Raw genomic sequence first — 27,391 nt, 5'->3', positions numbered from 1 at the left:
ATATATTTACATCAGTAATCTCTATCGTCCTGCCGGTAATGACGACTTTTTTGATTGGAGTCGATATGACCAGTTTTTTTATCTTTTTTTGTGTGATATCGCTTATTCTGATTCGTCAATTATTTTTTGTAATATTATATTCAGAATATAATTCTCTTTATACAGTAACTAGCAAGACGTCCCGGCTTCGCATAGAAGCAATTTATCGATTTTGAAAATTCTGTGATCTACATGTATCTAGTACCACTTGGAATAGTGAAAGCTTTCTAACAATTATTTACTCCATACAAACAAATAAACTTTATCTCTATATAATATGATTATAGATAACTAGTTATCGCCCGCGGCTTCGCTCGCAATTTAGGGCGTCGGTTGTCATGTTAGGCAAAAATTACCCTATGTCCTTTTTTGTAGTTCAACTTTGCTTCACATCAAATTTTATCAAATTCGATTCAGCGGTTTCGATTTCGATTCAGACAGAATTTCTTTCACATTTATAATATTAATATAGATATAGATTATTGTAAATATCGTACGTTTTAATTTGATAATATGTCGCGTGGTTCTTACGTCAAATTGGAGACACTTCATCATAACCAGTCAGCTCTACTGGTTTTTGTCTGGTCGTAGTAATGACATGTTACTCGAAATCGTCATAGCTGCTTAATATTTTATACGATTCACGATTTATGTCTCGTGATTATATCACGCATTCGTTCATATTAGATCGAAGACAATCGTTGCCAAGAAACGAGACTAACGTGCCAAGAAGATTTGGACATATTTTGATATAGAGATTGCAATCTTTATTTAAAATACATTAATAGCGCATAGACTATTAAGTAAGTGATTCATATTATACAGATCTTATATGTTGATTATATTCCACGTGTGTTGTTTTAAATTAAAGTCATAAATAAAATTAAATAAAATCCAAATCAAAATTTCAAATCAGTGGAAATTCAACTGAACTACTAAAATCAATTCGTTGTAACCAAATTATGAAGTATTACACAAATGTTTTGAGAATATCTATGCTATGTGATAGGCATCTCCTTTGGTCTTTGCTTCCCAAAGATGTAGACACTCGTTTCAGAAAGTGAAACTGATAACGCTATCATGAAACTTGGTATTGATAAGGCTATTTTTGTGCTTCCATTTCAGTTCATGTTTTTAATTACAATTATATTAGTATGTTTTAAATTACAATTTTTTTTTATGAATCTACTAATTTGAGGAGGATAGTCCTTACTATTTACGAATTATAACATAAGCTCCTTCCCCCTTTGTCTGTCTGAATACGAAAAACTTTAAGTTATTACGTTTTTTCTTAAAAGTACGAGTATCATCACGAGATAAGCTTAGGTGTGTAATTTATTAAATGTTTTGTTTTAATTGGCTTGACCAAAATCAAAATATACTTTTTGGAAGTAGGTTTTTACACGCATTACACGCATACACGCATCATTTAACAAGTAGGTATGTTAAGTGAAGCTACCACCGGTTCGCAATGTAGATACCGAGAAGAACCGCCAAAAAAATTAATAGTTACTCTTTTTCAACTTTTAAAAATAAAATAAAAATAAATAATGCTAGTTAAATACAATTACATATGTATGTAATATATCTTGTCTGGATGTCAACATATATTAATTCTACGCTTTTTTAATTATCTGACGTTTGCTAACTGGGTTTAATAATGATAAAAGTACTAGTTTATATATTATATATAATAATCTTTATTGATAGTACACCAGGTGCTGCTTTTTATCAGCCCAAACAATATTATCTAGACTTCTAATTGGCGAAATCGTACTGTGAAATGGAAAGTATTTGATTAATGCGCATTAATTTATTGAAAAGTAATACAATAATATCTCGATTATATTTTATCAATGTTTTATTAAGATTGGAAGCCAATGCATTATCTGGCCGATGTTTTAACCGCTCCCAAAAATTTATTGCTAATGATTGTTTTACCTGAACTTACCACTGTCGTCTTAAATACAATGGTTTTGTTTATGGCATAAGTGGCTTTCTTGGAAATGGACCACGATGGTACATGGTCACCAATACCATACCCATAAACATTGCCATCGTATAAATCCTTATATCTCCAATGTACCACTAACCTTGGAAATTATTTGGTGCCTGTATTTAAACTTGCCCATGCACCTTCCAAATCGGAACACAACAGTACTGAATCTTGCTGTATGAAACGAGAGCCATAAAGCTTTACCATTAAATGTGAAATTATTTAACTTTAAATTTATGTTATCTGTTAATATCTGTAAGAATATATTTTTTCGATTTTTGATAACTTTCAAACTGTAAATAGTTTTACAGACACGGTTACACAATAGGCTTTACAACTTCACTAGTGAGATCTTCCACTTTCTTAATGAAAATATATTACGCATATATTGATGCAATCTATATCCTAGTTAGGTTAACAAATTAGAATACATACATATGAATCATTAGTATTCAAAATATTTCTGCCTCTCTGGCGCCTTGCACACATTTTATTTAAAACACTTCGATACTTTTTCATAAATCACAGAACACCCCAAGCCCCAAGATCGTATAGATTTCATTTGTAAAATAAATGGCAAAATTATATTGATATCTTTTCACATTTGATTCGTTTTGGTTTTACTCTTATCATTGTTGATAGTAAGCCAGGTGTTTATCATTATTTACAACATTATCTAGACTTTAAGGGAATTAAAGATCGTATCATTGTTGAAAATGGTAAATATTTGAATAATGTCGGAGGCGATTTACCTATCTTTGGACGCATCATGTTAAATGTTTTTCTAACTTCATTTTTCTTAAGCAATGTTTCATATTTGATGAGAGGCATTGGTAGACCAAAAATGTATCACTTGAAAATACTTATGTAGATATTAGCGCTGAAAGAAATGTTGAAAGTATAAATTGAATTATCGTAATCGTAACTTTTTACTAGCCAGACATTTTTCCATCTAACTTAAATAGCATAAAAAATAAAAATAAAACCGACTTCAAACAATACACTATTTCAGAACGTATATCTACTAAAAGTACAATAAAATAAAAGTAAAATAATTTCGTCATATTCTACAAATTAATAATCAACTTATTTTTTCGACTCATTAATATGTAAGTATATATGATCTATGAATTCACCACGCAGAAGATAAGTAGGTCTACTATCTATTCTTATATATCCTATCTAACTTTAAATCTACACCAGCAACAACAACAGCCTGTAAATTCCTACTGCTGGGCTAAAGGCCTCCTCTCCCTTTGAGGAGAAGGTTTGGAACATATTCCACCACGCTGTTCCAATGCGGGTTGGTGGAATACACATTTGGCAGAATTTCTATGAAATTTGTCACATGCAGGTTTCCTCACGATGACTTTAATCTAACTCAGCACATACCGATGAATAACAATGATCAAAATATTTTTTAGATTTCACCTGAGAAAAAAGCAAATGCAGACGAATTGAGAATCTCCTTTTTATAAAGTCAATTAATTATTAGTTTCAATGAGGTTTTTGATGATATGCTAACATGGAATGTTTCCAGGGATAACCAATAGGTGACTCCATGTTGTATCCCGAACGAACGACATGCCAGTCATTGCTCCCGTTAATGTTAACAAATTTTATGTATCTTTATTTCCTTTGTCGTCGAGTCGTTTTCGAATTTCAAATTCGATCTCATAAATCTTTTAAGGAATTCTGAAATATCTGAATAATTGTGTAAGTGTTTCGATTTGAATCTATCAATCGGTCATTACTGCTTTTACTTTCGATAATTTTAAGTTACGTTATTCAAAAGCGGACCGTCTATCAGGGTTGCCAAGTAAACTTGGGAGTGTCAAAAGTATCTGTGACGTAGGATGATGAAATTTTAATTGCAATACATTGTGATAACAACAGATATAACATTTATTTATATTTATAGATAGATAAAATAGATTTGTCTTGAGATATCCGATCAGAACGAAGTCGGTGGGGCTGCATATTATGTATTACATAGATTGAGAATAATTAAAAAGATAAGTTGTAATCTATATTATAAATGTGAAAGTAACTCTTTCTGTCTATCTGTCTCTCTTTCACGGCTAAACTAACGAACTGAATTTGATGAAATTTGATGAGAAGCAAACTTGAACTCCTAGGAGGTTGACATAAGTTACTTTTTTGTCTAACACATAACCAACCCCTTAAACGCAAGCGAAGGCGCCTGCGACAACATTAGTATGTAAAGAGTGATTACATTAGTATTTAATATTGAATCGTCTATAATGAATAGAAAGAGAAAGAGGGAGAATGTTCGCCCAGAGGGGCAAGCGCTTTATCTATACATTCGTCAAAGAACTTCGTTCAAATTGAAGTACCAATATTTTTGTTATTTTATCATGATGATGGAAGAATCAGACCAAATGTAACTACAGGCACATGGGAGTCGTATGGTATACTTGGTGGCGGATCAGAAATGTAAGAAATGGGTAATCCTATAACGAACTTCCTTCGAGTTCGACTTTGAGTCGAGATGGCCCAGTGGTTAGAACGCGTGCATCTTAACCGATGATTGCGGGTTCAAACCCAGACAAGCACCGCTGATTCATGTGCTTAATTGGTCTTTATAATTCATCTCGTGCTCAGCGGTGAAGGAAAACATCGTGAGGAAACCTGCAAGTGACAAATTTCATAGGAATTCTGCCACATGTGTATTCCACCAACCCGCATTGGAACAGCGTGGTGGAATATGTTCCAAACCTTCTCCTCGAAAGGAGGCCTTTAGCCCAGCAGTGGGAATTTACAGGCTGTTGTTGTTGTTAAACTTCCTTTAATGAATGCATTGACTAGCTGTTTTGCTATTTTCTCGTTTGATAGGTGAGTGAGCCAGCGTATCTTCAAGCACAACGGCTATAATATCAAGATGGCTAATTAGCCTGCCTACCTATTGTATAAAAAAGCCTTATTTCAATCAGCTCTTATCCGACAAGTGTCTAGAGTGTATCGTCCGATATGGAACTTTGTTACAGAAATAATTCACTTTTAATAAACTTAATTGTTATATCTGTATGTTTGAAATGAATTATTAATTTATAATACAATACTAGTGAGCTTCGCACTGATAGTAAATATTAAATATATTACAAAACATGTCTTTATATACGACATCACATTTAAAGCTTCTACAATTATCAGTGTTTCTTTACTATATTGTCCATGTCTGTCCTTATGTATGCTTAGATCTTTAAAATCACGCAACGGATTTTAATATATAGAGTAATTCGAGAGGACGGTTTTAGTATATAAATATATAATACATAAATTATATATAAAAACAGCTTACACAAACAGCATTGCACACGTGCGAAACCGGGGCTTGTCGCTAGTTATTGTATGATGTACTGTTTGGCGATAAAACTGATGTGTGTGTGTCATCTACACAGACAAGTTTGCACAAAGCCCTAATACCAAGTGTAGGTCTGTACTTAAGTTGTATGTGTGTTTGTGTGATTCGAAAACGTGTGCCCTACATTTAGTTACCACAAATCAATCATTACTAAGATTTAATGTATTCAGTTTATATAATAATTTTATTATATTATTTATTAGTCACAATGTATATTATGTCTATGTATGTTTTATTTCTGTTTAATGTGTATGCTAATTACAGTACAGTATATATAGTGAACTATATATATACGTTTTTACCACGTGTCATTTGATTTGAATCGTTCTTTTTTTAAAATATTTTTTTTTTTAATTTAAAGTGTCAAGATTTTTATTGTATAGTCTGTACGTAATGGCTTAACCAGTGTCAAAAGTCAACGCACCTAAAAATAAAAAGAACAAAGACGGTGTCACACGTATCGAATAAATACATATGATTTACTCGTTTTGATAACACTATTAGCGTTCTGTCGTGTTTGGCGCGCAGTCGAGTTGCGATACTCGGACCGGTCTATCATACGTTCGTAACGTGATTATATATGTTATACGCATCACTATTGTCATTCGTGTTCGAAATATGAATGTTTGAAATTTGAAATTATATTTTTAAAATTAAATAAAAAAGTTTTTTATAGTGTCGCATTTATTATTATTGTGGATACTTTTTTTTTTTTTTTACGAAAGCAGTGTTTTGTTTTTAAGTCTGTGTTGTATCAAATAAATGTTATAGAAACGGGTTCTTTATAATGTCGTGCCAGTGTATATATTATGTGTTAAAGATTTAATTCGTTTTATAATTATTGTGAGTGACTTTTAAAGTCGGAGTGAAATAGCGATTAGTTATTTTGGCGGCCTTTTTTTTTCTTGGCAACATTTACGCATTTCAGTCTACAATTGGATTTGGATTGTTTAAGAATGTGTTCAAGTGAGTATTAATATGTTACATTGTTTTAGAGAATTTTCTAGAAAAATATTTAAATCGTTCGATTTTTAATTGTCTTTTTTTTTTTTAAATCCTTTACTATAAATCAGTCCTAAGCTTTTTAATGAGAAAGTGATTCTGTTTGTTTGTTGCGCTTTAGCTAAACCAGTTGACCGAATTTGATTAAATTTGTTATGAAGCAAGATGTCGCTCAGACAAGGAAAAATATAGTCGATTTTATAATAAACACTTGATGATTAGAGCCTAAAACGCGAACGAGGCCGCGGGCTACAAATAGTACGGTATTGTTTGATTATAAAGTACTTACTAGCGCTTAGCCCTTCGCACGGGTGCACTTTATTAATGGAGAAATTTATATGATATATATTAATAACCTATAACACAAACAAATGTGTAACAAATTTTAGAATCGTCTTAGTTCCGGAGACTACCCGATACATACCAACAAACAAAATATAGATATATTCAGTATTAGTAAAGATGTGGTTGATAAGAGAACGTGCATTTATTATTGCGTTGTTACACACATTGGTCATGAATTTTATTATAAACAAACACACACACACACATACACACACATGCACACACATATGTATTTGTTTATATGCTGATTTTGTTCGTTTCTTCTTGGTTAAAACAGGAGTACAGACACAGAATCGGTGTTAGCTTGATATCAATAATGTTCTAGTAAACAGATATGTTATTAACGCGCAAAAAGTGAAGACTAGAAAACGTCCTAATTGGGACATTTGCCTTTAGTCGTTTTACGTAGTAACACGTTCTAATACTTCATAATTATGTAGTAATACGTTTTGCGTAATTAAAACATCTTGTTATCCCTTTTACTTATTGTTTTTATCAAGCTATCCTTTTTACTTGTAACGAAATGTAAAAATAAACTAAAATAAACGGTCCCCAGCGCGGCACAATTTTTTCTGTTGTTTAGTATGGATATAACATGTCTGTTTATTAGAATATCATTGCTTGATATGTTATCTTGTTGATGGAAAGGAGCTTGACTATTTTGATTTTTTGATATTAATAGTCTGTGTGTCTGATCGTTCTTAGTAACGTATGCTAATTTCTTGTGTTTTTAAATTTCGAATACTTACATAATAAATATGTATTTTGTATGTGTTGTAATTTGGATATTATTTGACCTATGTTGTTCGTGTGCTCTGAGTTTAAAAATGGCAATTCTCTCACGTTTTTTTTTTATTTTGATAGCGGCCAGTCTAATTTGTCATCTGATGGTAATTCACCTCCATATACATAGGTGTCGTAAGAAATTTTAACCATTCCTGACGTCAAAGCGCCACCAACATTGAGAAGAGATGTAATGTTCCATGCCTGTAGTTGTATTGTCTCACTCGCCCTTCAAACTAACTGTACGAATGTTATAAAGATGGTTTGTTTGTTTGTAAACGATGTGCTCTCGCTATTAGGTAACTTATTCTTGAAGTAAATGATTTATAGTTAAACCAAATTTGAAGCAAGTGCAGCCGCCGGCACAACTGTTATGTAAACAGCTGTGATCGGGTCTCGAATAAAACAGTTTATTTAACTTAGTATTAATTTTAATACATATTGTTTTACTATTTATTTATTATTTTGGAGTTTTTTTTAAAATCGGATATCCGAAATAAAAATCTATCCGTAACCATAACTGAATATGTTAATAATATTTTAAAGCGAATTAGTTTAGTCCTGTACTTGTACATAATATTAAATTTAATCTTACAGATAAAATAAAATTAATATCTTGTTTTTTTTTCTTTTACAAAATCAAAATAGCCTCATATCGGTAACCAAAACTGTCCAAAACAATCGGATAATCCGAAATAATTTATTCGTTTCTGAAACCGATAAAATATTTTTCATAAATCCGTAGCGTACATTCATAACATCCCTGATTTACAACACAATGGAACTCAATCATTGAGCCTATCTGTCACTGGGATGTTCATTTAAAATTGTAATATCTAGTAATTGCACAGATTATAGCACGAAACAGCTTAGATGTAGCATGGGAAAATTCAATAAAACCGATTAATACAACCATTAATAGCTCCCTATCGCACCATTCGATGCTGTTCGTCGCTATAGATTATCGCGTCAGTTCAACCCGATAAAGCAAGTGCATGTAAAAGTGTCAAATTAACGAATTAGGTCATATGATATTATAAGTTATTGCGTTTGTGTAAAGATCATATTCACATAAGAAATAAATGTCGATAGTTTGGGATAGCGTAATTGATTCGGATGTGATAGATTTTTAAGAATTTTGCCGATGCTACATCTAAGTTGTGTACTATGCGTGTATCAATGGTATCGTGTAGTACGCCTCATATAATATGTCTATATTAAATATTATAAATGCTAAAGTAACTCTGGCTGTCTGTTCTAATTTTACGTTTAAATCATTGAAATTTGGTACGAAGCAAGCCCAAGAACAGGCATTAACGCCTAGGAATACATAAGTATCGATTATTATTTATACCTAAAACCCTGAAACTAGTGCTGGATTCAACTACAGTGAATCACCATTATCGAAGTGTCGATATTATTGAATAAAGATTCGATAGAATTTCTTAACGAATTAAATGATTCATTCAGAACATTACTCACATTTGTTTTATGGATGAATATCGTTATCTGATTAAATCTAATCTGAACTAATCCGCAATTAAAATCCAGGGGTGAATAAAATTCGAGAGAATCCACGGTCTAAAATAATTGGAAAAATACAAGTAACTTTCTATTTTAAGCATTATAAGGAGAGGACTATTAATGAAAATTGGTCGTATGTACGTCATCGAACACGCCGATAAAGAAATGATGGACTGAGATGGAATGAAACGCTACGTAATGTCTACGTTTCACGAGACATAATAGATTGTTACAATGTCATTAAGTACTTATAATCCATACTCCATTGGTATATGCTCCTAGCCTTTTCCTCAAACGTAGAGGCCTCAGTCTAGCTAGTGGGAAGTTTACAGGCAGATCCTGTTATCATACTGATAATAAGGCTGCGAAGTTACTCTGTGTGTCTTCTGGTCTTTTACGGCCACTGAACTGAATTTCATAAAATGTAGTACCGCCCGGCGACCAAGCTATAAATTTTTTTTGTAAAAAACGAAACAGACTTTAAAATTAGAAACGTTGGCTTAGTTATCGAACTAAAAATAAACAAATAAATCCTTGAAACTACTAGATCGATTATAATGAAACTTATACTGCTCCTAGATTAAAAATGCTTCTAGTAGAGAGAACTCCTTTAAGTAAAAATGAAAAAACAAAAAAAGCCTTGGTTTCTTAGATATCCTCTTTACCTGTTTAAATGTTTGAAGTAAGTCTTGATACTTGTACCGTATATAATGTATTCTAACGCCAAACGTCAATAGTATGTTTAGTCGCTGTGGTATGTTTAATATTCAATGCAATGTACGGCCATATGTCGAAGAGGTCATTGTTAACGCCGTCGATATTTAATTTTAATAATTCATTAGCTGCGGTAGTCATATTCGATTTGTTAGTTACCTCTCGTCAAAAGTCAAATTTAAAAGTCATTACTCAATACAGAGACATAACAAATACTCATTGACTGTTAAGATAATAAATCTAGTGTCGATTCGGAAAGTAATTCTTCAGACTGAGAAGAAACGGCGAAAGGATGTCAGCGAGGCGATGTATTTTGTATTATTTGTATATTCTTAAATTTGTGACAACTACTTTGATTTTTTCGAACCCAAGCTCAAAATCAAACTCTAATTTGTTATTCAATATGGATATCAAATCTTCCACCGGTTCGGAAAGGAAAATACCCTGACCTGAGAACCGGCGAAAAATCTCAGATTTTTTTTTATCTAAATGACTATTTGCATAAATTGAATATGATGCGAAATTGCCAGGAGGGGCGATGCTTTCATTGCCATATATGCGTTTCATTCTTAGGTGTGTTTATATTGAATCCTAAAACATTATACCAATTGTTAGGAATTATTACTGCCTACTCTTTTTAGCGTAGTATCACAGACTGTACAGAACTTTATTTTTCGCTATTTACATCGAGGTCGTTAGGTTAAACAATTAGTAATTTTGAATTATAATTTATTCGCCAGCACATCTTTTTTGCTCTGTGTCTAGCAAACGAATGGCTGCTTTTCCGATTTATATAACTTTAATTTTGAGTCAAAATAAAACTAATATTTTTCATAAAATCATCAAAATAAATAATTTAATCTAAACGAAAATAATCAATTAACATACTAAATTTTTTCGTGGATATAGTTTTGTTATTTATTTTAAATAATATTATATCTATATTCTATGAAAAAAGGGTGTATTTCTTCCATTGATGTAATACCTCACTGATAAATGCGACAGTGAGTTTATTTGTTACGCCTTAACTACGAAATCAAACATGATATGTTGCCCCAATGGCTATGTTGCGGGTGAAAATTACAGTTAATGAACTAAATTAAGTAACATACTCTGAGCTACTGGATTCTTACGAGTGGTAGAGCCTTATGCGACTCCGTTTCTGACTTGCTACTGGTATCGTAAAGAAACATAGTTTCAAGTCAGTCCAGTGATTAGCCACCCGTTCTGTATTCAGGCCCAGTACGCCAGTTCAGTGCGACTGGCGTTGTAGAGACGCGTTCGGACAGTCGCTGGCAGTTTGTTGTAGAATATCCATGTACCATTTTGTAGCTTACTTACTGTCCGATTGTGACTACATGTAACAAGTTACTAGGTCTGAAATACCGAGTCATTGGATCCTATTACTGACCCCGTGTAAACCATGCATTAGTTCACAAGATTGACAGCGCTTAGACGGTGTAAGACATTTTAAGTATTCGTATATTTATTTCATTTTCGTGGTCCATTATGCCCACGTTTAGCGGTCATTTGTCTGAAAGCTTGCAAGTAGTTTAATATTTTGCTAATTAATATAATTAACTGAGTTAATTACCAACTTCATAATATATAACCTCGTTATTATACATTCTTTATCAGCTGTTATCGAAAGAGTAGCCGTAATAAAAGAGTTAAAGGTTGAATATTATTAATGAATGTATGTTTAAAAAATAAAACTAAATGGTTAAAAAACGCCTTTATCGAATGTGGTCGTGTTATTGTAATATAATAATGTATCAATATTTGCGTACTTGTTGTTTAAGCGGCCTTGGAATTATTTTATCAACCAGCCAGGCATCAAAAGTGATACAATTTTAAAATTCATCTGCTGTTCGTCTGATTTTTGAATGAATACAAAAAAGTGCTCACTTAACTACAGAATTTATGTTGTGACGTTTATTTGTATTTAATGAATGAATTAATGTCAAGAATCAAAAAGAACAATCTGTAAGAGTCAAGAATGAGAAGTCCGGTATAAACCCTCTGTGCTAATACTATTAATTCGAAAGTAGCTGTGTCTATCTTTCTGTTATTCTTACAAGGCGACACTTTGATTTTAATTCGTTATGAAACAATCTTGAACCCTAAATGATAGGCTACTTTTTCTTTATACTTAGACCAAGACCGCTTAAAAGCGCTTAAAAGCAAGCGAAGTTATTAAAAATAATTCGTTCGGCGAAATTATCTGCTGTTTTACCAGAAATATTTCTGCCTATATTTGCTTTTGGTACGTGTTGTTTACGAAACGGAGAGACTTCTTGTTAGAGCGAAATATAATCAGCTGGATAAATTTTAAGATAAAATGTTTACATATGATAAGTTGCTGAATTAAATATATGTTTGAAGATGGCTGCGTTGAATGGTGATAAGAATGGCGGCACCAGTATTACTCGTTATAGCGCCATTTTAATCGAAGAGGAAAGGTTCAAATCCGGACAAGTACCAATTAATACACACGTGTTTTATTGGTTGATTCATCTCGTTAATGATAAAGGAAAACACTGTGATGAGAAGTGAGTGTGTCAGAAGATATTGGTTCATGATAATCAAGTAGAAGAATCAAAAATCTTCCTAATATGTCGATAAGAGAAAGATACTGTCCGATTGTGGTCTGTTTTTAACTATGAAGTCTGGTCGAGGTGGTTACGTAGCTAGAATACGAGAATCTTGAACGAATATAGGGCACGGCAAGCACTACTAATTTTTTATGTAGGTACTTAGTAACAGCCTGTTAATTTTCCACTGCTGGGATAAGGCCTCCTCTTTCATTAAGGAGAGGGTTTGGAACATATTCGACCACGCTGTTCCAATGCAGAATTTCGATGAAATTAGACACATGCAGGTATCCTCACGATGTTTTCCTTCACCGTCGAGCACAGGATGAATTATAAACACAAATTCAGCACATTGCCTGGGTTTGAACCCGCAATCATCGCCTAAGATGCACGCGTTCTAACCACTGGGCCATCTCAGCTCGCACGTAGGTACTTAATTAGACAGATAGACATTTATCGCGTTTAATGATGAATTTGCCAAATGTCTATCTGCCCGGATCGATGTGCCGCATTGAAATTCGCTCCAAAACATTCTAGCGTAGATGTCTGCGAATCTCGCGTTATCTGGGTTTAAAGTCCAGATTGGGCCGATAAAAAGTTGGTGAGATTTCTATGGAAATATACTCACTAACAGCTCAGAATCTGTAACTTGGAAGTGTTGTCTGGCACTCGGAAAGCGGCTAGAACCCATCTATGAAATTGTTTTCTGCTAACGGTACTAACATATTATGAGCAATAAGTATTCAATATACATGCGTCGTCTCTCCGCGTTAGCGTTCTGAGATGAAAGACATGTAAAAACATAACGCGCAAGAAAAAGTGGCCAGAAGCAATTCCGGAGGTTATGCGACCAGTTTTAAACGTATTGGCAAGTTCAACGAACTCAGGCATATTCTTGCTTCAGTTGTATTTCTTTTTGCTCAAAAAAGGATATCTATGAATGAAATGTATTTTATTCAAGTTGTCTTTTAATTATATAAATTAATTAAAGTTTTAAAGTGTCAATGTTCTATCTTCTAACTGAACAAAAAAAGGAATTGTGATGATCTGATTTTGTTGATTTTCCTGTCTGAATTTATTGTGCTGTTAGGCAAATCGGTCTCCGTAGTGATCACCAACGCTCATAGACAGTGCCGCTTGGTAAACTTTGGAACTATGATGCTATGTTCCTTATGCCCGTTACACTGGCTAACTCATTCTTTAAACTGGAACATAACAATTCTAAGTATTACTGGTAATCGCTAGAATATTTGATGATTGGGTGAAAATCTAGAACAGCTTAAGTCTTACCATCAAATAAATACTTTTAACTGTGAATTAAGTGAATCATAAATGTCAACACGAGACTCTGTGTGGTGGTAAGTGGTTATTAAGGACCCTACCACTGTACTACTTACTTAAGAACTGCTCTCCTCAGTGATGTTATTGTGACTCTATCAAGAGGTACTTTAGTATAGTATGGGCATATTAAGGCGAAGATTGATTATATATTTATCTAACACGTATCTCAAGATCGCTGCAAGGTTTGAACACTTAAATTGTCCCCATGGTACGTGTATCATAGTCAATATTATTATCGTAAAGAAATTCAATTTTGGTTGTCTGTATGTAGGGCGTAATCTTTGTAATGATTCAATTCTTAAACTTACCATTTGTTTTAAGTGAAGAGGTGTCCTTTGTTCTCCTGTGGATATTCATGACATCCAATTCTAATGAAAAAATGTTTTTTTTTTGGTAGAAAGTTACATTATATTAGAAGCTGGGGCAAGTCTCTAGTGTTTATATAAATAAGCAAGGTCAAAAACGGTTTAAAACGATTTTACCCTCACTTAGTCAATATTTTGATATCTGTTGAACTTTAGAAGTAACAATAACATATATATATAAGATAACAGTATAAAGTATTTTCAAAACATGTAAATACACGTATGTTTTCTATGATGAATACTAGTATATATAATTAAATAAAGCATTAAGTGTCCCTCGTGGCGGGGCCCTAATGCGTGTTACAATCGTGACCTGCGATCTCAATCGAACAGGGGAGCGTTTGTACAGTCAGAGTAAGAAAACCTTCGCCAGTTTTCAAATTAATTCCTTTATCAAGTCTTAAGCTCTTAGTACCTTTTGAATCTAAACATCGAATCATTGCGACGCAATATGTCACTCTCGATCGGTAAAGTAGATTATCGCTCACACTGAGCACACGAAAATAGACCTTAAGGTGACGAACCTTTTCATACCCCGACTGTACAAAAACTAATTATTTTATATAAAACATTAGTTTTTTAATTTATCAACAGAACATTATAATGATTACAAATGAAACCAATTATTACAGTTATTTAATACGGGATATTTATCATGTTTTTTATTTTTCTCGAGCTTGAGAGAGCCGAGATGGCCCAGTGGTTAGAACTCGTGCATCTTAACCGATGATGGCGAGTTCAAACCTAAGCAAGCACCACTGAATATTCAAGTGCTTAATTTGTGTTTACAATTAATCTCGTGTTCGGCGGTGAAGGATAACATCGTGAGCAAACCTGCATGTGTCTAATTTTATTGAAATTCTGCCACATGTGTATTCCACGCAATGGGAACGGCGTGGTGGAATATCTTCCGAACCTTCTCCTCTCCTCCTCAGACTTTGGAGATCGATAATTCGACATTATCGAACGAATGTCTCGATCACGAGACTGAATGAATATTTCGAGTTCAATCAACTAAAAATAAAATACATGCTAAATATGCCGTAGTAAATAACTGTAATAATAAAAATAACTATGTTAATTTAACATCAAATCAATTGTTTATCAAATAACAGTTTTTTTACCAACGCTTCATTGACACGTTACGTTTGCTTAACGGAGCTTATTCGTAATATTTTTTTGTATCAATAATTTAATATTTAACGTCTAAAAGTTTTCATAAATAAAGTTATCATGATGTTGTAATCGTTGTAAATATAAAGAGGTCCGTATCGTAATAAATCTCTCGAATATATCTTATTAACCCATATACCTTGACATTCAATATTTGTAAACAATCGCGTATGGCAGACACGTTGCGAATGATTTTGATATCGACTATATCGCCTTCACCTAATGAGTGTACGGTATCTGTCGCAGTGTTGCCACCATTATATATTTAAAATTATAATTATTTCGTAAGTTTTTTTTTTTGTTATACAGCCTTAGAACTCTAACCGGCAAGTAACGTTTTCCGCTCTTTAATAAAATATTTTTTTAATTACAATATTTTAGTAAATTGCAATGAAAAATAACTCTTTATTTTTGATCTTAAAAATGAGATATTAACTGATATTTTTGTTTGCAGTTATCGTTCAATATAATCAATGGGATAAAAATCGGTTTACGCTCTTAATATCAAAGATGACCTTTGCAATTAAATTAACGTCGGTACTGTATACATAATTGTATGGATTTGAATTACAGACAGTACCTTTAATAGAACTTACATAGATTTTCATACAACTCTGTATATGCGAACGAGTGTTATAAAGAAACTCTATTTCATAAACAATCCGCCAAGGTCTTAGTATGTCAATAATATTATGATAATACGAAAGTATCTGTTTGTCTGTTACCTTGTCCCTCTTAAACTGATTTTTTGACGAAATTTTGTAAATATTAAAATTAATACGTGAATATTAACAGGTTTTCTTTGCTTATCATTAATATGAAATTAATTTATATAATACGATCGACCCGCTCCGGCTTCGCACGAGTGTAATACTGATACTACATATATAATTATATATACTGCAGAATGTCTTATAATGTTTACAGTTTTTTTTTATTAAACAATACAAAATTTTTTTTATTAAACAATACAATATACTTAATTTTGAATCGATCCAAAAAAAAACGCATCAAAATCCGTTGCGTAATTTTAGAGATCAAAACATACATAGGGACAGACAGCGTTAAGCGACTTTTATTAATGTAAATTTATTAATAAAAAATAATTTTTAATAGTATTTTTTATTCAATATTAATTTATTTTATTAACACTAATACTATCTACGTACGATATCTGCTCTCGCATTGTGTTTGTATTGTTTTGTATGATAATGTATTCCTTTTGTGGACTGTATGTTGTTGGGTTTCAAATATATAAGTACTAGTATTCCCTCGCGGATTCGCTTTCTTTTTAGGGGGTTGGTTGTCATGTGTTAGGCAAAAAAGTAGCCTATGGTATGGTAGACAGACAGATAGAGAGAGTTGCTTTCACATTTATAATATTAGTATAGAAGTATATAGATAAGTCACTAATTCCATGCAACTAAAAACGTACAGTCGTACACGTACGAGATACGTGTATCTATATTCTGTATGTATATATCGTTACCGGAAAAGCGTTTGCGTTTGAAAACTCGTTTTCGTAATGCTCAACGGTTACCAGGAAGTTGTTTTAATAATTTGGTAACATTACATTCAGGCTCTCCGAGATAGCTCGGTGGATAACACGTGGGTTTTGAATTAAGAATCTCGGTTCAATTTCGGACCCCACTATTTTGCTAGTTGGTCTGAGAATACTTTATATGGAAATCTGCATGTGTTTTTAATTGTACTGAGTACTTAGAGTTCCGTGGTTTTTAGAACTTTTATTTAAGTGGAGAAGTTTTCTTTGTTGTGGATATTCACGATTTGTTACCTCTACCCTACCCTACCTATTGTACTTAGGTTGTAACGAGTAACATGTTTGCCTATCTACAATCTACATGTCTATCAATATCGTGTTGTAATAATTGATTGTAATTATTTACACAAAATATATGTATTTAACACGGATAGAACCATGGGATACAGCCAGATTGATATATTCTAAACTTTAGGATTTAAAAAAATATAAACAAAAAAAACTTTTAAATCAAAACCAGGTGTATGAAGACCTTCAGGGTTTTAGATGTTCATGATCTGTGGTAGTCACTTTACAGCTGGTGAGTCCACCACGTATTACATTACTGTAATAATAAACAAGTGGTCGCTTCTATTCTAATGTTATTACTATTGATTTATGTAAACAATAAAAGTATGTATATGTTCAAGTGTATCGAAATAACTATCAAGGCAAACCGCTTTTACGTAACAGCTCTCTGCCCTACAAGCGCAATAATTACCTACCTATACACAGCAGTCGATGTGGCCCGGTCGCTAGATCACGTGAATAATAATCGAAGATCGCGGGTTCAAGTGAGACAAGTATTTAGTTTACTTGTGCTTAATGACTGTTTGTATATATTGTGTGCATGTGTTGGGTAAAATTATGTTATATGAGTATCCACCATTCCGTATGTCAAGTGAAATAAAATCACACTCACACGTCCATTCACCCACACACGAACATGCAGATGTATACGCAGTCGTGTACGTATACACTTACGCGCATACACACGACATACATACGTCCACGCACACAAACACGCAAACGCACCCGACACACTCGGTACGCACAAGGAGACGCACACGCACACGCACACGCACACGCACACGCACACGCACACGCACACGCACACGCACACGCACACGCACACGCACACGCACACGCACACACACACACACACACGCAAACGCACCCGACACATTTGGTACGCACATGTAGTCGAGCCCGCATTACGGATACTCACACGCTCACATACGCAACACGCACATTGTAGGCACACGACAAACAATTGCTCACGCATACCCACACACACGGGCGCACGCATACGCAACACAATGTAATTGTACACATGTCAAATTAAAAATGTGTCAATGATCTTAATCTTTATGGTCATTGGTCGGTAGTTGCGGCATGGATGACCGTCATAATAGTGTTGATTGGATGTTTTGATTCAAGGACCAATGTTATTGTTTTGTTGATATTTGTTCGTGATCGCGTGAATACATAACGAGTTATGTGCGGATATATTTATGTTGATTATTAAACATTTTAGTCAATATCAGTGTTTGTACGGCTGAGCCAGTGTAACTACTATTTCTTAGTTTCCAAGGTTGATAGCACTAATAAAACAACCTAATTCTGTTAAAACTGACAATCGTAAACTTAATTGAATAGATTAAATTAGTTTGCTTATTTGAAAATAGCATAAAATGTTCATATCTAACAACATTGACGGTGTTCCTTTAATTGTTAATATTTCTTATACCACTGAGTGGTGGTGACCACTTACCATCAAATGGACTATTCTTTTCAATAAAATTAATAAATATTAAATACTATATTGGATCCAATTCGATATATGTTAGATTTCAAATGCTCATCGTGTGTTTAAGACAAACAGACTTACATATGTATATAAGCTGCGTGGCGCATCTATCTGAATCTTAACTAATACTATGATAGCAAAAATAAGTTTACTTAAAACGCTCTCACATCCAAATTCCATTTAATACTTTAGGCATTTCAATTAAATTGGTATAGAATTTTTTAAAAAATTTTGCATACACATTGTCAGGAGTTCAGGACATACTACTTAACCCCTCACCTCGCCCCTCCACAGACTCTACAAAAAACTAGTTTTATTTTAAATCTAGATTCGAGACTTTTAAATGGTTTTTGAAATAAAATTTCTCGAAACCAGTCATGAGAACCGGTAACGAAATTAATTTAGTGTAGAACAGGATTGGAGTATACTATAGTATCTTATGTTTATACTGTGCTTATTTCCGGTCTGCGCTTTTAACGGCAACTTTGACCAAAGATACAGCTTAGAAAAAGAAGAATATATATGTAGAATACCATTAAAAGAGTAACTACTGAGTTTTTTGCCGGTTCTTCTCGATAGAATCTACTTTCAGAACCGGTGGTAGCTTCTCTTAATTGTTAATTGACGATTTAAAAGTGCTTGTAAAAGCCCACTTGAATAAAGTTCATCTTGATTTTTGGTTAGAAAAAATGCTTGTAACCCCTACAGCTGATCACAAACCAGAGGAAGTCTTTTACTCCAAAAACTTTGGAATGCCTACCCACTAATATTCGGCAGTCGAAATCCCTGCGAATTTTTGAGTATCCTTTAAAAAGCCATCCATTTCTAAATAATGTATGCGTGTATGTATGTATGAAATAGTATGTACATGTATAATTTGATGTGTGTGTTTATTGGAATGCAGTTGTGTGTAGTTTATTGTTATACTTCATTATCTTTACATAGTATAAAACAAAATCGATTACTGCAGTCTATCCCTGTGTATGCTTAATTTTTTTTAAATTACGTAACGGATTTTGATGCGGTTTTTTTTTTAATAAATTCGAGAGGTAGGTTTTTGTATATAAAATCTGGATATTATTGTAAAGAAACACTGATCATTTACGAAGTTTCTAATGACATTAAATTTACGAAATCATCGTAAATAAGCGAATTCTGTAGTACATTCTGGTATCAGTTATTGCACGGTTCGTTAGTTTAATATAAATGTTCTTTATCCCATCTCGTATTTAAATGCATTTGCTTGTTCTCTTACAAATAGACCGGGAGATGATTATTTGTATTTAAATGCATTTGCTTGTTCTCTTACAAATAGACCGGGAGATGATAATTTTTTTCATTTTCCTTTTTGCCTTTACGTAATTAGACCCCTGAAGTACCGCCATACTGGTACAAATGACCAAATATTTTGTCATTATCATCTCCCGGTCTAAAAACAATGGTTGTCTGCTCGAAAACACTATAAGCGATAACATCACCTTTGCGTACCATTTCATGATTGTTTATTTGTTATTATGAAGTTATCATTTATATGTATATTTGGTGTAATTTTTTTAAAACAAACATATAATGTGAAATGTAAACAGATAATGAAAAATAATAGTTATGACCTTAAATGGGGGGCCGGGTTTTGGGGGGTTCTTATCCCCTAATACCCTGTGATATCCGTCCTCGATACTGATTGAGAGGTCGCGGGATCGAGCTCGTATGACGCATCCGGTTGACTCGTCGTAAATCGTCTGTGTGTTGAATCGTTACATCGATATATGTATTGTTATGATTGTTAACAGTAAGGAAATTTCTATATAAATCAAATTTGAATATATTTTATGTACATATTAGGATATGGCTAATGAAAAATGATTGTTCGTGAAATGAACCCCAATCTTCTTACTGGTGGTACTGTACTAGTCATGAATATTATAAATAGGTATGATCTCTTATAAGTTTTATACAGTACACTATAGTTACTGGAGACAAGATCGGTAATGGGCTTAATGTGTATCGATTGAATGAAACTAACTAATTTGACAGCAGTTTGATTTTGTTTTGCAGTTCATATAAGCATTATTATAAATTTGTACTGCCTTTTTTTTCTCGCTGCAACGCATAACGCGTTTCCCCACATGAAGTGAAGGGGGGTTGGGAGAGGGGGGGTGTTATGCTCTCGATTATATACCAATACAACTTACTAATCGTAACTGAATAAAAATTGTATTTAATACAATACTTAATTTATAGCAGATTAGGAAGTAGGAATCAAAAACTAGAATTATTTTTACAAATAGATACTCGTTTAGCGATAGATTTGATAGCGAAAAACTGTCAATTTGTTATCAGAATCCGGACCAGTACGATCTCACCCCATTGCCGATCTTACCACTATAGTACTTGCGATTATTATTCAGTTAGACCATACAAATCGAATGTTAACATTTATGAATGTGGATATATTTGAATTCAATAAACAGAATTAACGTTACGTTTTGAGCTGTGCATGCACACGGAATAATTTAACAATTGTCAGAGGCCAGGGCCTCGTGGGACATGACTTTAATAAAAAGTGTTGTATGTTTTTGTTTTTAAATATTGTTTTAGTTACTCTATAGACGCGGTGTTGGTATCGTTTTGTCTTGTTTAAAACTAGTAGTCGCCCGTGACTTCGTTTGCGTTTTAGATTGTCATGTGTTAGATAAAAGAGCCTATGTCCTGTCTTGGAGTTCAAGATTGTGTCATATCTAATTTAAATCACATTCGGTTTAGCGGTTTCGTCGTGAAAGAGCGATATACAGACAGAGTTACTTTAACGTTTAAATTATTAATATAGATTTGATTTCTTTTTTTTTTATTTAATATACTTGAGTTTCATTTATCACAATCTCCATGTAGATACATATTAATATACTAAAGATATATAAGAAAAGTAGATAAAATCAGCCCTGTTGAAGTAGTTTCTTTTGCTATGTATAATCAACTGTAATTTCATGGTTCGCCCTATATTCGTGCCTTATTAATCAATAAGTACTCCTGGTCTAAGACCTCTTCTCACTTTAAGAGAATTTTTGGAGCGAATCCAATATGGTTTAATAGATACACCTATGACAGGATTTTATTGAAATTTGACATTGACACATGCTGATTTCCTCATCGTATTTTCCGCCGACGCCGAACATGAGATCAATTATAAAGATAAATTCGGCACATAGATATTCATTTCTGTTTGTCTGTCTGAACCCGCAATATTGGTTAATATCCACGCGTTCTAACCACTGGGCTATTTCCAAGTTTTATTATATTGTGACTATACATTGTTAATATATAAATACAAGATTTTATTGGACTCCGACTACGAGGATAACATTTTCATTAACTCAGGATTGCCAGTTAACAGTTGTCATCGTTGAAGAGTTTATATTTGTCTTTGTGAGATTTGGGATACCTACCGTCCTGGATGGTATTTAGGCATCATTTACAATCGTCATATCATGTGACAAATATATGTATTCTAGCTGAACCTGCCGCTTTACCCTCACGAAATTCCTAAAACAAACATCCAAGTCCCGTTTTATACCCTTAAGAGTGGAGTTTTTTTTTTTTAAGTTATAGGTTGGCGGACGAGCATATGGGCCACCTGATGGGAAGTGGTCACCATCACCCATAGACAATGACACTGTAAGATATATTACCTTACATCGTCAATGGGCCACCAACCTTGGGAAGTAAGATGTTATGTCCCTTGTGCCTGTAGTTACACTGGCTCACTCACCCTTCAAACCGGAACACAACAATATTGAGTACTGTTATTTGGCGGTAGAATAACTGATGAGTGGGTGGTACCTACCCAGACGGGCTTGCACAAAGCCCTACCACCAAGTTTCCTGTAAGGACCTACCTACCTACCAAATTTCAAGTTTGTTAGTGTTTCCGAGACTTCGTTATTAATCTCTAAGTCTAGAAAAATGGGGACCTAGATCTAGATTTCGGTTCTTTGGAAATTTTTGTACGATCGATCAAGCGATGTAGTCGCGTTGAATTAACAAATATAGCTCTACCTATATTTGTATAGGTAGAGCTATATTTGTGTATCTTAAAAATAATCATTTAAAGTCAATGGTCGACCATATTTCTATGTAAGCACTAAAGGCTATTATTATTATTAATAGTGACTCTAAAATTGTAGGAAAATTAATTTGTGTGCAGTGTGTGGGCTTTATGATTGCCCGCTTATCGACATAAAATTAAGGAGTTTCGGTATCAGCTCGAGTGTCTCGGAAGCGTTGCTACGTTATTCTTGAAGTTTAATTTATTGAAACTAGCTGAAACTGCGGCGTTACTCGAACGAATTTATTAAACAATATCAAAAGTATATAAAGCTTCACATCAATTATACCCCCTTAAGGGGTGATTTAAGGAGACTATGTACTTCTCTTGAGACTCAAACTGTCTCCGTACGAAATTTCATCTAAATCGAATAGTCTAGAAGGTTCCCAAGTCGTAAAATCCCCGTCAAAAGTTGGTTGTGCAAGGCAGAAAATGTCTTAAAATTTGTGTTACTTTCGCATATTAATACAGAAGTATCTATAGATGTATGGCTTTATAATGTTATCTTTATTAGTTATTGTAACGTTACACAAGATTTGTGGTCTGATTAGATAGGCAACTATGTAAATAAACATGGCGGCTTGATTACAATGTATTCTGAAGGATATAATATTGAAGATATCTTGAAATTTTGATTGCAATGCTTTAGGTAGATTTTATATTTCAATTGTATATTTATGATAATAGAAATAAATTGATAGTATATTAAGATACATATGTGACGCGTAGTGTTATGTCTTGAAATTTTAACTAATTTAATTTGATGTTGTCTTAGATTTTCGCGATTATTACACATTGAAATAAAACTAGTTTTAATGGATTTTAATCGCGTATATTAATTATTTTTATCATCCCGACTTTTCGAGCACTTTACAGCGTTCGTGGTCACGGGTAGACGGGAAGGTAATTTAATTTGTATACTAACTAGGTATAGTTTTAGAAGAGATGGGAAAACTGAAGCAATTGTTCATTCTAGGGGTTCTTAAGCTTGCTTCATGAGAAATTTTATCAAATTCGTTTGACGTTGAGAGCGTAACAAATAGACAGAGTTACTTCCGCATTTTTAATATTAGTATTGATAAAATCTAACCGATGACAGTGTGTTCAAATCCTGGCAAGTACCGCTGAATTTTTATATGTTTAATTTGTGTTTATAATTCATCATGAGCACGGTGGTGAATGAAAAATGCATGTGTCTTATTTCAACGAAATTCTGACACATATGAACCGCATTGGAGCATCGTGGTGGATTATGCTCCTAAACTTCTCAAAGAGATCGGAGGCCTTAGCCCAGGAGTGGGACAGCCTGTTACTATAGATAAAATCAGATTGGAGGCCTTAGCCCAGCAGTGGGATAGGCTGACACTATAGATAAAATCAGCAGTTCCATATTCCTCTCATATTCTCATATTTTCATATTCCTCCACTTTTTTTTTGTAAACCACTAATTTCTTGCTAAAAATACGGATATACAAAAGTTTAACGCTTTACTTGCAACTAGTCTGGTAATATATCAATGATAAATTATATATTGTTCTAGACATCAATGCTTTTTGGAACATAAATAGTAAACACAGCGCTGACCCCAAATAAATGGTATTGGGGCAAGCAATGATTTTAAAATCGTTTCGGAAAAAATATAACTGTCAGTTTGTTTGAACTAGATTCAGTGTTATATTATGACGGTACCATTCGCTTTCTTCGATATGTTTATGATGTGTAGGTGGACTGTAAGATGATAGTGTGGTGGTAAATTATCAATGCGTGTTTATATTAGGGATATACGATGTTTTGTTCCTTGTGCTGTTGTTGCGTTTGTGTTTATCGACGGTGGTGACCTGTTACCATCAGTTAGATCTGTTTCTCAGATTTTATAACGGCAATAAATAACATAATAAATGTAAAGTACTCTGTTTCATACTACTGTTTTCTAAGAATTATATTCGAAAAACGCGGAAGATGTTTCCGTATTTACTTAGAATTTCCACATCGCCTTGTTTGTATTTTTTTAAATTATTTACAAGTTCGACTCACATTGCTTGGAATTTTCCATATAAAAAATGATCACGACTTGATCTATTGCTGTTTGCACTATCTTGCTAATCTAGTGTAACTACAGTAACTACAGGCACAAGGGACATAACATCTTAGTTCTCAAGGTTGGTGGCATATTGACGATGTAAAAAGTAAAGTAAAGTAACAGCCTGTAAATTTCCCACTGCTGAGATAAGGCCTCCTCTTCCATTAAGGAGAGAGATTGGAACATATTCCACCAAGCTGTTCCAATGCGGGTTGGTGGAATGCACATGTGACAGAATTTCGATGAAATTAGACACATGCAGGTTTCCTCACGATGTTTTCCTTCACCGCCGAGCAGGAGATGAATTATAAACACAATTAAGCACATATATATAGTGGTGCTTGCCTGGGTTTGAACCCGCAATCATCGGTTAAGATGCACGCGTTCTAACCACTGGGCCATCTCAGCTCAGCAGCATTGACGATGTAAGGAATAGTTAATATTATATTAGACCATAGCTGATCTTTTATGCGCAGCTATCGTCCCATAATTATAATAATAATAATTATTATTATTTAAATTTTATTGAAATAATGTTTTTATTGTCCCTATCGTGCTTTCCACTACCGAAGTCATACCTAAACACTTACACCAAAGTTTAAAAATTCTTGATTTACCACCTCTCACATACATCACCATGCAAAAAGCTGCTATTTTAAATACTTGTCGAATAGTACGTAAGTTTTTAGAATCTGATAATGAGCTGACTGACTGTACTGACTGACTTTTTCACTCCCCAGATACACTTGGTCATTGACCCGTGTGACTGGAATATTTGCCCCATTATTTGGGAGATAAATAGTCCAAAAAGAATAATAATAATAGCCTTCTTATTCAGATCTATTAATATAATAAGAATTAAGTTATAATAAATTTGAACTTAAAAACTAATACTAACGCTTAACTAAATAAAGTATTCAGACTAATATCTGTTTCTCGGTTATCATTCGTAGATCTGTTTGCCAGTCGGCAAAGGCCTCCTCCAACTTTTTCCTCATTCCTTTCTCCAGCCACTCTGTTCCACATGATTCCTGCCACTTGTCTGATGCCGTCATCCCATAATCACTAGGACAAAAATCGGCTTACTCTATTAATACAGTGGAACCTTAATATAACGAACCTCAATATAACGATTTTCTCGATTTAACAAATTCTTCGTAATCCCCTTGAATTGTCCGTAAGAGTCAATGTAAAATATACCTTTACATTGCATACAACCTCTTTATAACGAATTTTCAAGTTTCAAAGTTCACACCAACATATGTACCCACTTTTACGTATTTTACTGCATTTTATTTTGATTATTAATGCAAGAAAAAGCTTTTGTTACCTACCTAATTGTTTTTAAATAGAAAATACATATAGTAATTTGATGAAAATGTGTTATCATTTATTAGTAGAAGTTGTTCGCTATAACATATTTACTTGGTGGTAGGGCTTTGTGCAAGCCTGTCTGGGTAGATACTACCCACTCCCATTACACATACACATTGACGATGTAAGGAACAGTTAATATTTCTTACAGCTTCATTGTCTATGGGTGATGGTGACCGCTCTTACCATCAGGTAGCCCATATGCTCGTCCGCCAAACTATACCATAAAAAGAAATAAAAAAAACAAGATGAGTACGTAATGTTGAGATGAATGCTTTTATCTCTTTATAACGAATTTCAGACCAATCTGACCTCAACATAACAAACTTCAGTTCAACGAATTACTTGATATAACGAATATTTACTTGTGCCCTTGCGATTTGTAATATCGAGGTTGCACTGTATATAGGATTAATATACACCTTTCTAAGAGATATTATATCGTTTATATGTTTAAGGATTGTGAAATTATGTTTGCATGAACTCATTGACACATTTAAAGAGTATATATGTAACTGTGAAGTTGTTGTATGTTAGTATCCTGTCTGAAAATAGTTTGTATCAATGAATGTATCCTTTGTTCCACTTTCCCCTATCATAACATACACGCTATGATATTGCGGTATCATTGTGTACATATATGATATAGGTATATAATTGTAACATTCTGAAACGATATCATTGTTGAGTGTTGTTATTGTTCTCTTAATTTGATGAGAGATTTTGTTGATTTGATTCTGAGGTTGCTTTCGTGATGACTTTTATTATTTGCAGGTTTGTTGTTGATGGATTTAAAAATTTGGTTTATTTGTTTTGTTCTTTATCGGTTTGAATGTTGATGACAATAGTATAGCTGATTTCTTACCTTCTCTTACTCATCATATGGTAAATATCCCGTACCTCATATAGTGTGTAAAGTTCTTTACATTGCACCTTCCCTCCGGACTCGTCAAATTGTCATCCCATTGAATTTCATAATCGAATAGAAGTGCTCTTTTTATACGGTTGTTTAAATATAGATGATACATACATTAAACAGGCCCTGTACCCCTACAATATAAGACCAAGTATATTAGAGGCCAGTGACTTCATTATTTACGTTTATTATTATTAAGTTTACATTTTATGTTTCATTTTTTACGAAAATATGATTTGTTTGGTGTCTTTAATATTGGCAACCACGGGTAACTCACATAGTACATTATAATTTGGTTGGTCAGCATGA

At 33.4% G+C, this 27,391-nt stretch overlaps 1 protein-coding gene across 3 annotated transcripts in view; it reads left to right on the top strand.

The window, feature by feature from the left end:
- The window catches only part of LOC124540050, a 103,355-nt gene that overhangs the window by 20,434 nt on the left and 55,530 nt on the right, over positions 1-27,391 (top strand). Inside the window, exon 1 of one of the 3 annotated variants that reach the window (XM_047117453.1) lies at positions 5,927-6,386. The exons of 1 other annotated variant lie outside the window; for it this stretch is intronic. The gene's annotated coding sequence lies outside the window, so the exon portion shown is untranslated. Of the gene's footprint in view, positions 1-5,926; positions 6,387-27,391 lie in introns of those variants that run through there. One more of the 3 variants, XM_047117455.1, reaches the window with a different exon arrangement.

This window comes from Vanessa cardui, chromosome 24 (genome assembly GCF_905220365.1).
Source record: "Vanessa cardui chromosome 24, ilVanCard2.1, whole genome shotgun sequence".
Taxonomy (NCBI): Eukaryota; Metazoa; Arthropoda; class Insecta; order Lepidoptera; family Nymphalidae; genus Vanessa; species Vanessa cardui.
Note: the sequence above shows the minus strand (reverse complement) of the source record. Positions and strands in the feature narration are given on the sequence as shown.